General features: G+C 38.5%; 1 non-coding gene across 1 annotated transcript; it reads left to right on the forward strand.

Annotated features, from left to right (window-relative positions):
* The first annotated feature begins 16,408 nt into the window (after positions 1–16,408).
* LOC120113207 lies at positions 16,409–16,514 on the forward strand. Its single transcript, XR_005515009.1, has one exon. It is a non-coding gene; the product is annotated as a small nucleolar RNA R71 (small nucleolar RNA).
* The last annotated feature ends 304 nt before the right edge of the window (positions 16,515–16,818 follow it).

Below are 16,818 nucleotides of genomic sequence, written 5' to 3' on the forward strand. Positions count from 1 at the left end.
TTAGCTGCAAGACACCCCTGCAATCAAGATCAAGAATAAGCTTTAGGTACCCAAACTATGTTGGGTCCTTTAGGGTTAGTACTTGATGTTCCTTTTGGAACCCAAACTTTCTTAGATTTAAGCTTATAATTATTACTCAATTTGTTGTAGCTGGACTTTCTATAGTTACATTCATATGCTTTATGTCCTAATTTATTGCAGCAATGACAAGTTATATTTTCATTTTTGGCTTTCACAAATATATTCTTTAAGTATTTTTGTTTCCTATTTGTTTTATATCCTAATCCAGCTTTATCATATACAGCTTTTTGACTATCAAGAATCATATTTAATTTGGTTGAGCTAAGTGTAAACTTGTCTACTAAGGATTTGTATTTTTCAGCGTCTTCTTTTAACTTGACATTTTCAGCAATTAGATTCTTGGTTTCATTTGAGAATCTCCTACTTAATGTTTCATAGTTATTAGATAGTTTCAGCTTATCTTTGATAAGAGATTGATTTTCATCTTTTAGAACTTTAGTTTTGTTGATTAGTTTTTTGCGTTCTTTGATCGGTTATTTCAATTTCAAAAATAAACCACGCAATAGCACGTATCCTGTAGGATAGTGATTACGGGTGTCGGTCCACAGGGATTGAAGAATAAGTTATTTTTTTTTAAAAATAAATCAAAAAGAAGGATTTGCTAACTTGATTTAACTAAATTAAACTATGAGTACGGATTGGAATTTATCAGAGTAAATAGATCTAGGGTTTGGAATCCACCACATAGCATTGCATCAAGGATTGTGTTCTTAATTTTTGTCTTTTGGAGAGGCATGCAATTTTGGCTACAAGCCTTTTAAAATAAAAGCATAAAGAGTGTTAGGAAGATCCATCTTCGGTGTAGCATGAAGTGTCTACCTAAGCATGCTAATCTAGGATGCAGCACACTTAATCTTCCTAGGCATGGATCATCTTAGACTACTTTAGCAAACATGATTAGTAACTAGCATGCTCGAAATTTAAATATCATAAAGAAATATTTTATTGAAAATAAGAATTTAAACAAGCTCCAAAATAATAAAAAAGTAAGAACTACAATTGCCCTGATACATTGCTAGGGCTTCATCCAGCCCTAGACTAGACGTTTAGCCGAGCATGGCTTCCGGACGACCTCCCATCTTCAAATGAAATTGATCACCGCCCATTATTCCCAAACTATCACAAACTCTTCTCTTTCCTCCCCTCTCTCTTCTTTTTTTATTTCTTTCTCTCGGCTTTCTTCTTCTTCTTCTTCACCGAAACAGAGCCTCTCCCCTGTTTCTTTCTTCTCAACCGAGCTCTCCCTCTGCCACCGAACGCCCTCCTTCTTTTATAGTGGATGAATGGCGTCAATGGCGTGGCTGGATCTTGGGAGGGATCCGTGGAGCGTTTGATTGTAATGGCCGAAAATGAAGCCGGCTGATGGATCGACGGGAGGTGGAGGGAAGAAGATGGCCGCGGGATCGATGGGAGGTGCTGATGCGGAGTATCTGGATCTCGGAGAAGCCGGGGACTGAGCTGTAGATGAATGCCGAGCTGGGTTTCCGGCGGTTGGGAGCCGATCACGGCTTGGTGCTAGGGATGAATCTGGACGGAAAGATGTTGCAGATGCTCGGGTGGAGGGCGATTGCTGGGTCGGAGGCGTCACGGGCAGAAGAGGAGGCGGGAGATCCGGTCGCTGGCTGCACCGCGTGGGGCTTGTGGCTGGAACGGAAGGGAGTGATCTGTGAGCCCGGGATGGCGGCTGTGCGGAGGCGGGGATGCAGGCGGATGAAGAGGCGGAGGGATGGCTGGATTACCGGCGTTCACCGCGTGCGGGCTGTTGATGGCCTCATCGCGATGGAGCTTGGAATGGGCTGGGGTTGGCACGGGCGGCGGATCGACGCGGGATCGACGGGAGGAAGGTGGACGGCCCTGATGCAAGGAGGGAGGAAGAAGATGAATAGTGGGATTAGTTTTTATATTTTTTTTTTGTAACACTGTTCATGTGAACAGTGTTTTCACGGGACACTGTTCATATGAACAGTGAATCATGGATATTCAATTATTATTATTATTATTATTTTTGTTTTAAAATTATAAATTTTATATGAAGGCAGGTAAGGAATTGGTTGGGAATTGGCTTTGGATTTGAGGTGGGTCATGATCGTTGATTTGCTTGAAATTGTTCTCGAGCCCAATGTTATTTAAATTTAATTCTTGCTGAGCTGCTTCAGATCGAACTCGACCAGACAAGACTAAAAATCGGACCGTGACCTAATAAAAAGGGTTAATCAAACTTTTGCCCCATACATAATTAATTATAACTTTCGATCGAATCAGGACCAAAACCTATTTAATCATAGCCTTAGCTTGATTACAACTCCATCAGGTTACTAAACCGGGTCAACACAATCTCCTCCTTATATGTTTTCATGAAAGATTACAACCAGGAGAGAGACAAGTTCAAAGTCTGTTTTGAGAAAAGAATTATTTACCTCTTACCATATTTTAAATTTATTTCAATGTTTATTCAATTTTATGGTAAAGTATGTATTTATTAGTTTAAGAACATTGATAAGTGCTATGAAAAGATAACTAAATTATAAATTATTCAGCACTTATCACACCCCCAAACCTATGTTTTGCTAGTCCTCGAGCAAAATAAAACTAGAAAAGAAGAATTTTAACTCACTTTCGCAGGCATCGCGGTTATATTTACCATATGTAATAAGGCTTTAAATCCCTAGGTTACCCTAGTGGACGAGTTGTAGTCTCGTGAGGATTTTCAGTGAAGATACCCACAAACTTCAATAAATCATTTATCATATTGTTATTATTAATTTCTTTTCTTTTTTTTTCTTTTTTTTTAAATCAATTGATCTATGAGGTGAAAATCAAATTCCAAATGCATACTAGCTAAGAATTTCGAAAACTCTCTTCTTCTTTTTTTTTTTAAATCAAATTTAAGATACATAAATGATAAGAATTTCAAAGCATACATGGTTTTATTTACTAAGTCAGCCCAAATCCTTGGTCAAGATGCAATTCAAGTTGAAGTCATTAAGTTTCCGTTAGGGAGTTGTAAGACTTATTTATACTGGAGTGCTTGGTGAAATCTGGACCGTACACAAGCTAAGGGTTCAGATCAACAAAATATTGCAAAGACTAGTAGTTTCCAAGGATTGGTCGAAAGGACCTGTTCACTGATTCAAAATCATTTTATCTGCAGGATTTCAAGAGTTGTGGATATTTACTTTAGTACCTCACGGGCTTTATCTGTAATATTCCAGTTTACTCGAATTTTTACAACGACGGCTTTCACACTATTGTCTTTTTCAAGGTCAATACAGAGTTTTTTTTTTCTTTTTTTCTTTTTATATATATATTGTGCACTTTTACTCTTGTGGTGATTTTTCCGTGTAACGAGCAATCAGTCGACAACTCTCACACCAGTTGGTATAAGGTGTCGGGCATCAAGACTCCCCTACGGACTTATGCTCAGAGTCCTCATCACAAGCCCACCTGACCTTTGACAATAGGTAGCCCTTTTCGATGTTCCTGACTAAATCCATTATTATTGATGATCTTTTTTTTTTTGGATTAGATAAGTATGATTCATCAGGGTCCAAGGTTGCTACTATACTATCAATATAATGTTGAGCCTAGACCTTAGAAGTGTCGGCCAGTGTGTAGTGAAATTCCGAAGTATTAATTAGCTTACAACTCCCTAAGAGAGACTTAATGAAAAGAACTTAAATTTGTATTACTTCCAACTAGTCATTGGGCTTTTTAGATTTTATATACCTTGTGTGTTTAGCATTCTCGCATTAATGTATAGAAATGAGTTTTTTTTTTAAAAAAAAATTTTTTTTTATTTTTTTTTAATTATTATTATTTTTTTATAAAAAATGAAAATGAACACATTTTTTTAAAAGATATTTTTATTTTTTTATTTTTTTATTTCTTTTGATAAACCCGACATTATGAAGTGAAAACGAATGCAAGAGATGTAAACAAAACAAAAAATGAAAAAATGAAAAGAAAAAAAAATACTTAAAAATACCCCAAAATGAAAAGAAAAAAAAATACTTAAAAATAACCCCAAACCTAAACCTAACATTGTCCTCAATGTTTAAAGCAATCTAAGAGAATTGGGTTGCCTCCCAACAAGCGCTAAGTTTATTGTCTTCAGCCAGACACAGTGAGGTAGTTTTTGCATCTCCTTCTATGAGGTCAACTATTTTGTCTATCATAAAACACTCAACTTCCCTCGCGGGTTGGTCGGCCGCATTGAACACATTTAATTTTACCTTCATGTTCCCAAATGATATGTTCATTACCCCTGTTCTACAATTGATGCACGCATTGGCTGTTGCTAAAAAGGGGTGCCCAAGGATCACGGGGATTTTTTTTTATGTTGGGCACATGTTCCATGTCAAGGACGATAAAATCTACTGAAAAATAGAATTTGTCTACCTTGACAAGAACATCTTCAATCATCCCCCTTGGCATCTTCACAGATCGATCAGCCAATTGTAAGGACACCGAGGTAGGTTTTAATTCACCTAACCCAAATTTTTCATAGACTGAATAGGGTAGAAGATTCACACTTGCCCCTAGATCTAAAAGTGCTCGGTCGATGGAGTTATTTCCTATGACACAAGAAATAGTGGGAGCACCAGGGTCTTTGAATTTTGGAGGGGTGTTGTGTTGGAGAATGGAACTTACCTGCTCAGTTAGGAGGACCTTTTTAGGCATATGTGTCCTAGATTTCCGCTTTTGGGTGCAAAGATCTTTGAGAAATTTGTGTTGCCCAAGGTGACAAGCCAAGAGGGGGGGGTGAATTGGTTTCTTTTAAATTTAAACTATCTTACTCAAGTCAAATGGATGGTTAGTAAGCTAAAGCAAATCACAACACAAACAACACAAAGTATAGTGGTTCGGTGCTCTCCTTAGCACCTACGTCCACTCCCCAAGCGACCCCTTGGGAATTCACTATAATCTCGCGGATTACAGTTGGATTGTTTTTCGGGCTCACAATCCAAAAACCTTTGTTGGTTTTACGGGCTCACCAACGAACCTTTACACTTTGGTTTTCCGGGTTCACCAAAAACCTTTGTTGGTTTTACGGGCTCACCAACGAACCTTTACAATTGGTTGTCCGGGTTCACCAATCAACCTACTCCGTTGGTTTTCCGGGCTCACCAACCAACCTTTACAAGTTGTTTAACAAATAAAGAAAGAAGATTTAAACTCCTAAATGAGCAAATGAAACAATATAAACTACAAGGAAGAGTATAGAAAATATTTATCGCTTTGAAGTGGCTTCTCTCTTCTTTGTCAAGGATGCTTCACTCTACAAGGGAGGATGGAGCTCTTGATGACTCTTTGAATCTGCTCAACCCCTTTTTTTGATTCTTGAATGAAGCACTTGGATGAAGAAGATTAGGGCACTTTTGTTTTCTTGTGTACTCTTTGATATCCCTTTCAAAAGTTGTTCTATCTGATGAATAGTGCCACTTTAAATAGTCTCCTACATCCATTGGACAAGCCCCAATGGTTAGAATTCAAAAACTAGCCGTTACTGACTTTGGGAAGGACAAAAAGTACATCTGCAGAACTAGCCGTTATGCTTCAGCCCGTGTTTGGGTCGGCTCAACCTGTCCTTGGGTCGACCCAACTTTCACTTGGGTCGACTCAAACATTCCTTGGGTCGACCCTCTCAGAAAACACAGAAACTTGAAATTCAGCCTTCCTTCCCTTGGGTTGACCCAACCATTCTTTGGGTCGACTCAAAGTTCACTTGGGTCGACTCAACTTCTTCTTGGGTCGACCCTCTCAGTAATTCCAGAGAACCATTTTCTGTCTTCTTTTCTGTCTTGCCTTTGGGTCGACCCTCTCAGGGTTTGGGTCGACTCAAGCTTGGGTCGACTCAACTACTTCTTGGGTCGACCCTCTCAGTGAATCCAGAGAACCATTGTTCTGTCTTGTTTTGAGGATCTTGATGTTTGGGTCGACTCATGCTTTCCTTGGGTCGACCCAACTCACTGTTCATCTGTGCCATTTTTGCAGAAGTGTGCCAAATGATTTCTTGATGTGCCGGGGTCGACCCAATCATCCTTTGGGTCGACTCAATCCACACTTTGCTGCATCTCAAGGTTAGATTCATTCAAATAAATAATGAAATGTATCTATATCAATTTATACAAATATCCTGAGAGTAATAGTCTTATAAATGAAGTATCAATTTAACTTATAACATACTCTAGATAATTGCTTGTTAATCATCAAAATAACACTATCATCCTCAATCTCCCCCTTTTTGATGATTACAAAATAAAGAGTATGAGCCTATTGATACTTGTCTTTAAGATCAGTTTTTGAAAGGGCTTAACTTGCTGAATTTCAGCTTTTCATATATAAGAGTGAAATCTCCCCCTATTTCATTTAAATGTTGTCAATTTGACTTTTTGAATTGCTCCCCCTTTCATTTATAATTCATTAACGATGAAACTTCAAAAATTTGAGATAAAATATGAGTTTTAGGTTATGTATCGGGGTGCGAGAGGTGCGTGCCAAATTCTGAAATTATATGTGCCAAATTCTGAAATTTGATAAAAATTTTTGATTTGATGATTTTCATTGTTACAAATTGCTCCCTCTTAGATGTATAAGCTTTCTTATATGATTTTCAATTTGTTTGCCCAATTATTTCTCTTTTCTTGCATAAGTTCTTATTTCTCTTTCTTTACATAACTTCTTATTTCTTTTTCTTTACTTCTCCTTTCTTTAACTTTCTTTACTTTTGTTCTTATTATTCTTTCTTTACTTACTCTAAAGATATCTTTAGTTCTCTCCTTTTTGTTACTTTATTTACTCTAAACAATATCTTTACTTCTCCCCTAAGATCTTTACTTCTCCTAAAATAAATACTCTTTCTTTACTTCTCCCCCTTTTTGTTATCATCAAAAAGATACATGGGAAAGATGCAATAAATACCAAGCTTCAAACTTCATTGATCAAAATGGGAACATTTTCATACATTCATGCCAAAAACAAAAACAGATACAATGTTCCTGAATCAAAGTTTAAAGATACATGATAAAAGCAAAATACATATGAGAGTTAGATATCTAGCCTAGGCTCTAAACATAGATGCTAAGATCAGCCTAGGGAGACTCTAACGGCTGGGATCTAGTCCTCATCCTCCTAGTGTCGTGACGAGGGGAGGCCGAGCCTGGTGAGACTGTGTCTGGCGTGGAGCACGACGAGCTGGATGACTCTGTGCCGAAATCTCTGACTCAGCAGCCTGGGGCACAGATGGTCCATGGGTCTCTCTCTCTCTTCGGAGTGCTCCTATCTGCTGCCTCAGATCACTGATCTCAGCAGACATGACGTCCAATTGGGCGTCCAATCGGCTCGTCAGCCCGTCAGTGATAGTCCTCGCCTGAGCTGACATGAGCTCAGTCATCCTGCTCCAGAACTCATCCGTATCTCTCGGAGGAACGGATGATGATGGTCCAGCCTCTAAAGGTGCAGTAGGATGATCCATATGCTCCTCATCCTCATCCTCTGGTGCATCTCCCTCTGGTGCCTCACCCTGAATGCCTGCTCCAGTGTGAATCCACTGCCCGTTCACTTTCTCATATCCCATGCGTATGAGTGTCCGTGCAGTGTATGTGTCAGTATGATGCAGACTCTTGGATGCCTCCTCTTCGAGAGCTAAACCGTGCTGTCGAAAAATCAAGGTGAGTATCATACCATAAGGTAGTGATACCCTGGAGTTGCACATCACCTTCCTCATATGTCTCAGTATCATGGCCGAAAGATTTAGGGGAATCCCCTGAATCATACACTCCATCACTGCTAGATCTCGCTCTGTGATGAGATCGAATCTCCCGGTCTTTGGAAATAAGATTCTATTTATTATACTGACCAGTAATCTCATTTCAGCAGTAAGAGAACTAGCTATTACCTTCGCGGAAAAGTCGAAGTTCTCATTTTCCATGATCAACTGTAGAGCTCTCATTTTGTTTTCAGGCTTTTCCGGAGTGGCTCCTACGCAGGGTAGATGAAGTAGCTCACTCAAGCTCTCCTCGGAAACTCGAACTCGAACCCCTCGAACTTCCGAAACAAGCCCTCCCATACCAGTTTTGAGGAAGGCATAGAACTCCTGAACCAATCCGGGGTAGATCATCACGTCTAGGGAGCAAAGATACTCCCAACCTTGCCTTTGGATCCATTCCCTCAACCGAAACCCTTCTTGATCAAAGAACTCGGAATGGATTCTTCTCCCCATTGTAACCGGTCTCCCCGCAAATCTTGCAAGTATCACTGAGGGGGAAGGAGGAGGAGGAGGGGCGTCCGCACGTGCCTCACGTCGTGGAGACACGGTAGATGGCTCCGTAGGTTGCCTTTCCTCCCGTTGGATCCGTGTGACTCTTCCGAATCTCTTGGCTACGGCTCTTTTGGGTCCCATTTCTCTAAGATCTCAAGGTAATCTACTGTTTGGAGGAGTTTGGAGGAGTTTGGAGAGTGGGGATTAGAGTATTCAGAAGAGGACAAGGGCAAACAGTGCCCTAACAATGCTCTCGGGTCCCCTTTTAATAGTGGGGTCCCGACGTTGGGTCGACTCAAGATTTTTCTTGGGTCGACTCAACGTTGGGTCGACCCTATTCTGGGTTGGGTCGACCCAAATGCAGAATTTTTCTTTTCTCTTTCTTTTTGCTTCTAAAACTTTTCTTTGCTTTCAATCCTTATAAATTTTTTCTGGGACAATGATTCATGAGTAAGGAATCTCTAGATAACAATTTTGACTCATGTTTCATGGGATTTTAGAAATTGGAAGAATGTATCATGAGACTACTAGCTCCCTTTTATATTTCTTCAATAAAAAGGATCACATATACCTAATTCCCTCCTTAGCATGCAGAATCTATCTTCACTCAATGGTTTCGTAAATATGTCGGCTAATTGTTTTTCAGTGCATATATGCTCAATACATATATTTCCATTTTGCACATGATCCCTAATAAAATGGTACCTTATTTCTATGTGTTTGGCTTTAGAGTGCTGAACTGGATTTTTAGTAAGATTGATGGCACTAGTATTATCACACTTAATAGGAATATTATCTAGTTTAACTCCATAGTCCTCTAGTTGTTGCTTAAGCCATAATACTTGAGCACAACAACTACCAGCAGCTATATATTCAGCTTCAGCTGTGGACAGTGCCACTGAATTCTGCTTTTTGCTAAACCATGATACTAAGTTATTTCCTAAGAATTGACATGTGCCACTTGTGCTCTTCCTATCTAATTTGCATCCGGCAAAATCAGCATCTAAATACGCAAGCAAATTTAGACAGGAGTCCCTTGAGTACCATAGCCCTATATTGGTAGTTCCTCTTAAATATCTAAGGATTCTCTTAACAGCACTTAAATGTGACTCCTTAGGATCCGATTGGTATCTAGCACATATTCCTACACTAAATACGATGTCGGGTCTACTAGCAGTAAGATAGAGCAAGGATCCAATTAGTCCTCTATAGAGCTTGATATCAATACTCTTTCCTTTTTCATCCTTGTCTAGCTTGCTAGTAGGATTCATTGGAGTGCCTACTCCCTTATGATTTTCATTCCCAAACTTCTTTAGTATTTCCTTTGTATACTTAGTTTGATGAATGAAAATACCTTCTTTAGTTTGTTTGATTTGTAATCCTAGAAAGAAGCTTAGTTCTCCCATCAAACTCATTTCAAATTCTCCATGCATTAAATCAGCAAATTCTTTGCAAAGAGTATCATTTGTGGCACCAAAGATTATGTCATCTACATATATTTGTACCACTAATAGATTTTTGTCCTTTCTTTTGAGAAATAGAGTTTTATCTACATTTCCTCTACTAAAGTCATTATTAAGCAGAAATTTGCTCAATCGATCATACCAAGCCCTAGGTGCTTGCTTTAATCCATACAAAGCCTTATGTAGTTTAAACACATGATTTGGCAATTCATGATTCTCAAAACCAGGAGGTTGTTCTACATATACTTCCTCCTCAATAAAACCATTTAAGAAAGCACTCTTCACATCCATTTGATATAATTTAAAATCCATGAAACATGCAAATGCTAGAAGTAATCTAATAGCCTCTAATCTAGCTACAGGAGCAAATGTTTCATCAAAATCTATTCCTTCTTCTTGATTGTATCCCTTAGCTACAAGTCTAGCCTTATTTCTTATGACTAATCCATTTTCATCTAATTTATTTCTAAATATCCATTTTGTTCCAATTACTGAGTTATGCTTTGGTCTTTCAATTAATGTCCATACATTACTTCTTTTAAATTGATTCAATTCTTCTTGCATGGCATTTATCCAATTAGTATCTTTTTCAGCTTCTTCATAAGTCTTAGGTTCTAATTGTGAGACAAAAGCAAGATAATCATTTAAATTTCTAAGAGATGATCGAGTTCTTACCCCTTGAGATGGATCACCAATGATTAAGTCTTTAGGGTGTCCATATGCATACCTCCATTCCTTTGGCAAGTTTTGGGATTGAGGTGGCACGCAATCATCTCCCTTATCTTGATTTGGCACGTCATCAATATTCAACTTTTCAAAGTCGATAATTCCTGTATCATCATCAACAATATTTTCTTTCCTAGCAGACTCACTGTCAGACTCATTAAATATAATATTGACTGACTCTTCCACTACTAAAGTTCTTTTATTGAATACTCTGTATGCCCTGCTAGATGTGGAGTATCCTAAGAAGATACCTTCATCTGACTTGGCATCAAATTTACTTAGATCCTCCTTGCCATTGTTTAAGATGAAACATCTACATCCAAAAACTTTAAGATATTTAGCAGTTGGTTTCTTATTCTTCCAGAGTTCATAAGGAGTTTTCTTGGTTATAGGTCGTATTAAAACTCGATTTAGAATATGGCAAGCAGTGCTTATAGCTTCAGCCCAAAAGTACTTTGGAAGATTTGACTCACACAACATTGTGCGTGCCATTTCTGCCAATGTCCTATTTTTTCTTTCAACAACCCCATTTTGTTGAGGCGTTCTAGGTGCTGAAAATTGATGTGATATACCATTTTTAGTACAAAATTCTTCAAAGTGTTGATTTTCAAATTCGGTACCATGATCACTTCGAATTGCTACTAAGGTGAGTTTCTTTTCATTTATGATATTATTATATAGTTTCAAGAATTCTGAAAATGCTTCATTCTTATGTGCCAAAAATGAAACCCATGTATATCTTGAAAAATCATCAACAATAACTAGTCCATACTTCTTCCCTCCTAGACTTGTAGTTCTAGTAGGTCCAAATAAATCCATGTGTATGAGTTCAAATGGTCTAGTTGTTGATACTATATTCTTTGATTTGAAAGATGATTTAGTTTGTTTTTCCAATGAACATGGTCCACATATTTTGTCCTTTTCAAAGATCAATTTTGGCACATCTTTTATTAATTCCTTCTTGACTAGTTTTGATATTAATTCCATACTAGCATGTCCTAGTCTTCGATGCCAAAGCCAACTAGTTTCATTTTTCTTTTCTTCATTAGTAATTAAGCATAATCCATTTTTTTTGCCTAACTCATGAAGGTCTACTAAGTAAATATTTCTTTGCCTTTGTCCTACAAGTATAATGCTATTATCTTTAGGATTTGTGATTATGCATACAGATGCTTCAAACGTGACTTTAAACCCTTTATCACAAAATTGACTTATGCTAAGAAGGTTATGTTTCAAACCCTTAACTAATAAGACATTTTCTATGAAAATAGATGGCGTAATGAAAATTTTACCCTTTCCATTGATATGCCCTTTACCATTGTCTCCATAAGTTACTACTCCATCCTTCTTTGATTCCAAGGTGACAAATTGATCTACGTCACCGGTCATGTGTCTTGAACAGCCACTATCTAGATACCATCGTTTTTTCCACTTTATCAGCTGTAAGACACACCTGCAATCAAGATCAAGAAGAAACTTTAGGTACCCAAACTAAGTTGGGTCCTTTAGGGTTAGTACTCCATGTTCCTTTTGGAACCCAAACTTTCTTGAATTTAATCTTTTGATTATTACTTACTTTGTTTTGACTGGACTTTCTATAGTTACATTCATATGCTCTATGTCCTAACTTATTGCAGTAATAACAAGTGATATTTTCACTTTTAGCTTTTACAAAAAATGTTCTTTAAGAATTTTGTTTCATATTTGTTCTATATCCTAAGCCAGCCTTATCATATACAGCTTTTTTGACTATCAAGAATCATATTTAATTTGGTAGAACTAAGTGTAAATTTATCTACCAAGGATTTATATTTTTCAGCATCTTCTTTTAGCTTGATATTTTCAGCAATTAGATTCTTGGTTTCATTTGCAAGTTTCCTACTTAATGTTTTTACAGTTATGAGACAGTTTTAACTTATCTTTAACAAGAGATTGATTTTCTTCTTTTAGAACTTTATTTTATTAATTAGTTTCTTATGTTCTTCCATGAGTTCTAAGAATGCATCATGTAATTCATCAACAGTAAAATCACAGTCAAGTTCGGAATCTACCTCATCGTCATTGGCCATATGACACATTTGGGCCGTCTCTTGATGATCTTCCTCTTCCGAACTTGATTCCTCACTTTCACTCCAATCAGCCATGAAGTTCTTCTTTTTCAGTTTTCTTGCCATCCATTTCAAATCTGGGCAATCTATCTTATAATGCTCGGGTTTGTTACACTCATAGCAAATGGGAGTTTCTTTTTCCTTTTCTTTGTCCTTACCCTTTTCTTTGCTTGAGTTACCTTTGATGAAGGGTTTCTTTCTATAGAATCTATTCTTACCTCTCATAAATTTTCTAAATTTTCTTCCAAGCATAGCCATCCCTTCTTCATCAATTTCTTCATCATCATCTGAATCTTCCGATTCAGTTTGTTGTTTAGGGATGGTAGTCTTTAGGGCAATGGGCTTTCTTCTCTTGACCTCATCTTCTGAATTTTGCCTCATTGTCAACTCATGGGTCATGAGTGATCCTAGAAGCTCCTCTAATTGCAGTGTGTTGAGGTCCTTAGCTTCTTGAATTGCGGGTTACCTTGGCCTCCCAAATTCTTGGTAGAGACCTGAGAATTTTTCGCACCAAATCAGAGTTAGAGTAAGACTTTCCTAAACTCTTAAGCCCATTTATAATGTCAGTAAAACGAGTAAACATATCAGTTATGGACTCAGTAGATTCTATTTTAAACAATTCATACTTGTGTACTAATATGTTTATCTTTGACTCTTTAACTTGATTGGTCCCTTCATGGGTGACCTCAAGTTTGTCCCAAATTTCTTTGGCAGTAGTGCAAGTAGATATTCTATTAAATTCACTTACATCTAATGAACAGTAAAGTGCATTTATAGCTTTTGCATTTAACTGTGCTAATCTTCTATCACTTTCATTCCAATCCATTTCTGGTTTGGGTATGATAGTGCCCTCTATATTAAGTGTGGGTGTGTGAGGTCCTCTAGTGATGATGTACCATAGTTCATAGTCGGAAGCTTGAATGAATATCCTCATCCTAGCTTTCCAGTATGTGTAGTTTATGCCATTAAATAGAGGTGGTCTATTTGTGGATTGCCCCTCACTCATAGAACATCCCACTTAGGTTGTCATGATCTTTAACTCTTGATTGTGAGATCAATGAGTACTATTAGAGCACCTTGCTCTGATACCACTTGTTGCCCAAGGTGACAAGCCAAGAGGGGGGGGGGGTGAATTGGTTTCTTTTAAATTTAAAACTATCTTACTCAAGTCAAATGGATGGTTAGTAAGCTAAAGCAAATCACAACACAAACAACACAAAGTATAGTGGTTCGGTGCTCTTCTTAGCACCTACGTCCACTCCCCAAGCGACCCCTTGGAAATTCACTATAATCTCGCGGGATTACAGTTGGATTGTTTTCCGGGCTCACAATCCAAAAACCTTTGTTGGTTTTACGGGCTCACCAACGAACCTTTACACTTTGGTTTTTCGGGTTCACCAAAAACCTTTGTTGGTTTTACGGGCTCACCAACGAACCTTTACAATTGGTTTTTCGGGTTCACCAATCAACCTACTCCGTTGGTTTTTCGGGCTCACTAACCAACCTTTACAAGTTGTTTAACAAATAAAGAAAGAAGATTTAAACTCCTAAATGAGCAAATGAAACAATATAAACTACAAAGAAGAGTATAGAAAATATTTATCGCTTTGAAGTGGCTTCTCTCTTCTTTGTCAAGGATGCTTCACTCTACAAGGGAGGATGGAGCTCTTGATGACTCTTTGAATCTGCTCAACCCCTTTTTTTGATTCTTGAATGAAGCACTTGGATGAAGAAGATTAGGGCACTTTTGTTTTCTTGTGTACTCTTTGATATCCCTTTCAAAAGTTGTTCTATTTGATGAATAGTGCCACTTTAAATAGTCTCCTACATCCATTGGACAAGCCCCAATGGTTAGAATTCAAAAACTAGCCGTTACTGACTTTGGGAAGGACAAAAAGTACATCTGCAGAACTAGCCGTTATGCTTCAGCCCGTGTTTGGGTCGGCTCAACCTGTCCTTGGGTCGACCCCAACTTTCACTTGGGTCGACTCAAACATTCCTTGGGTCGACCCTCTCAAAAAATGCAGAAACTTGAAATTCAGCCTTCCTTCCCTTAGGTCGACCCAACCATTCTTTGGGTCGACTCAAGGTTCACTTGGGTCGACTCAACTTCTTCTTGGGTCGACCCTCTCAGTAATTCCAGAGAACCATTTTCTGTCTTCTTTTCTGTCTTGCCTTTGGGTCGACCCTCTCAGGGTTTGGGTCGACTCAAGCTTGGGTCGACTCAACTACTTCTTGGGTCGACCCTCTCAGTGAATCCAGAGAACCATTGTTCTGTCTTGTTTTGAGGATCTTGATGTTTGGGTCGACTCATGCTTTCCTTGGGTCGACCCAACTCACTGTTCATCTGTGCCATTTTGCATAAGTGTGCCAAATGATTTCTTGATGTACCGGGGTCGACCCAATCATCCTTTGGGTCGACTCAATCCACACTTTGCTGCATCTCAAGGTTAGATTCATTCAAATAAATAATGAAATGTATCTATATCAATTTATACAAATATCCTGAGAGTAATAGTCTTATAAATGAAGTATCAATTTAACTTATAACATACTCTAGATAATTGCTTGTTAATCATTAAAATAACACTATCATCCTCAATTTGGCATAGGAGGGAACTTGTTTGATGGCATCAAGGAGTGGGAGGTTGATTTTAACTTGTTTGAAGACCTCCATCATCTCTTCTAATGAAGTTCCCTTCTTGCCAAAGGGAGAGGGTGCATTAAGTGCTTCAGAAAATGGGCCTTTGGGATATGAGTTTTGGCAGAAGGTGGACTAGCTGAAGAAGAAGACGAAGGTTTTAGATTTTTATTTGACACATTTTTATCCTCTTCTTCACCTTCCTTATTGTTGTCCTCCCCAATCTTATTGTCTACTACACGTCCACTCCTTAGGGTAGTCAAAGCATTGGCTTGTTCATGGATGAATTGTATTTAGTTGATTTTCTTGAGCCATATATTGTCCCCTAGGATTACTTAATGGTTGGCTTGGAAGCTTTCATTCCTCTCACTTGTTCAGTGCATTAGCTAGTTGCCCCATCTGGGATTCTAGCTTGGCGATTGATTGCGTGTGAGAATGCACCAATTGTGTAATGGTTTCCAAACCTTGAAGGGCGTTCAACACTTTCTCCTCAAAGGCTGTGTTTCTTTGGGGTGGAGGAGGAGTGTGTTGAAATTGAGTCGAGGGACGGTAAGGATGAATATTTTGTGGGGTTTGAAAATTCTGAGGGTTTGAAAAATTTTGGGAATAGGGTTGGGTAGTATTCGAAGCTTGCTGCTTCCAAGAAAAGTTTGGATGATTTCGCCATCCCGGGTTATATGTATTGGAAAATGGGTCATTACCCGGTCTGGGCTGTGATTGAGCAGCATTGATGTGTTCTTGCACGAGTTCGGGGAATTGGGGCGCTGAGGGGCACTCATGAATAAGGTGGGATGGGCTAGAACAAATAGTACACACTTGTGCTTGGGAAGAGTTCATGTAATGCCCACCTATCATCAGTTGATCAATCTTATGGGACAATGCATCTACCTTGTTAGACAGGTCCATAGAATGACTTATTTCACAAATGGCCCTTTTTTTTTGAAAATTCGGGGGTGCTTGACGAGAATATGAAGCATGGTGGAGGGAGTTTTCATTAAGATTTTCAAATAGTTGCCATGCTTCATGCTCATTTCGAAGCATGAAAGTCCCCCCGCATACAGCATCGATCATCTGACGGTTTTGTTCAGTCAATCCGTCATAGAAACATTGCACTAGCTGCCACTTAGGTATTTGATGATGAGGGCATTTACGGATTAGGTCCCGAAATCTCTTCCAAGTTTCATGAAATTCTTCTCCCTCAGTTTGGGAGAAGCTTGTAATGGCACGTCTAAACTGGTTCGTTCTTCCTATAGGAAAGTATTTTTTAAGGAATTCTTGTTGCATTTGATCCCAAGAACGAATCGAGTTAGCTTCTAAAGAATTCAGCCATTGTTTGGCTCTATCTTTAAGGGAGAAGGGGAATAACCTAAGTTTCAGGACATCATCAGTGAAGTTCTGAATCTTGACAGTGGTGCAAATCTCAAGAAATTCATCTAAATGTTGTATGGGTCTTCGTTGGTGAGCCCATAAAAAGATGGGAGCATTTGGATCACACTAGACTTTATATCATATTGTACAGCTGCTACCTCAGGTAATCGA

Source organism: Phoenix dactylifera, chromosome 14, assembly GCF_009389715.1.
Source record: "Phoenix dactylifera cultivar Barhee BC4 chromosome 14, palm_55x_up_171113_PBpolish2nd_filt_p, whole genome shotgun sequence".
Taxonomy (NCBI): domain Eukaryota; kingdom Viridiplantae; phylum Streptophyta; class Magnoliopsida; order Arecales; family Arecaceae; genus Phoenix; species Phoenix dactylifera.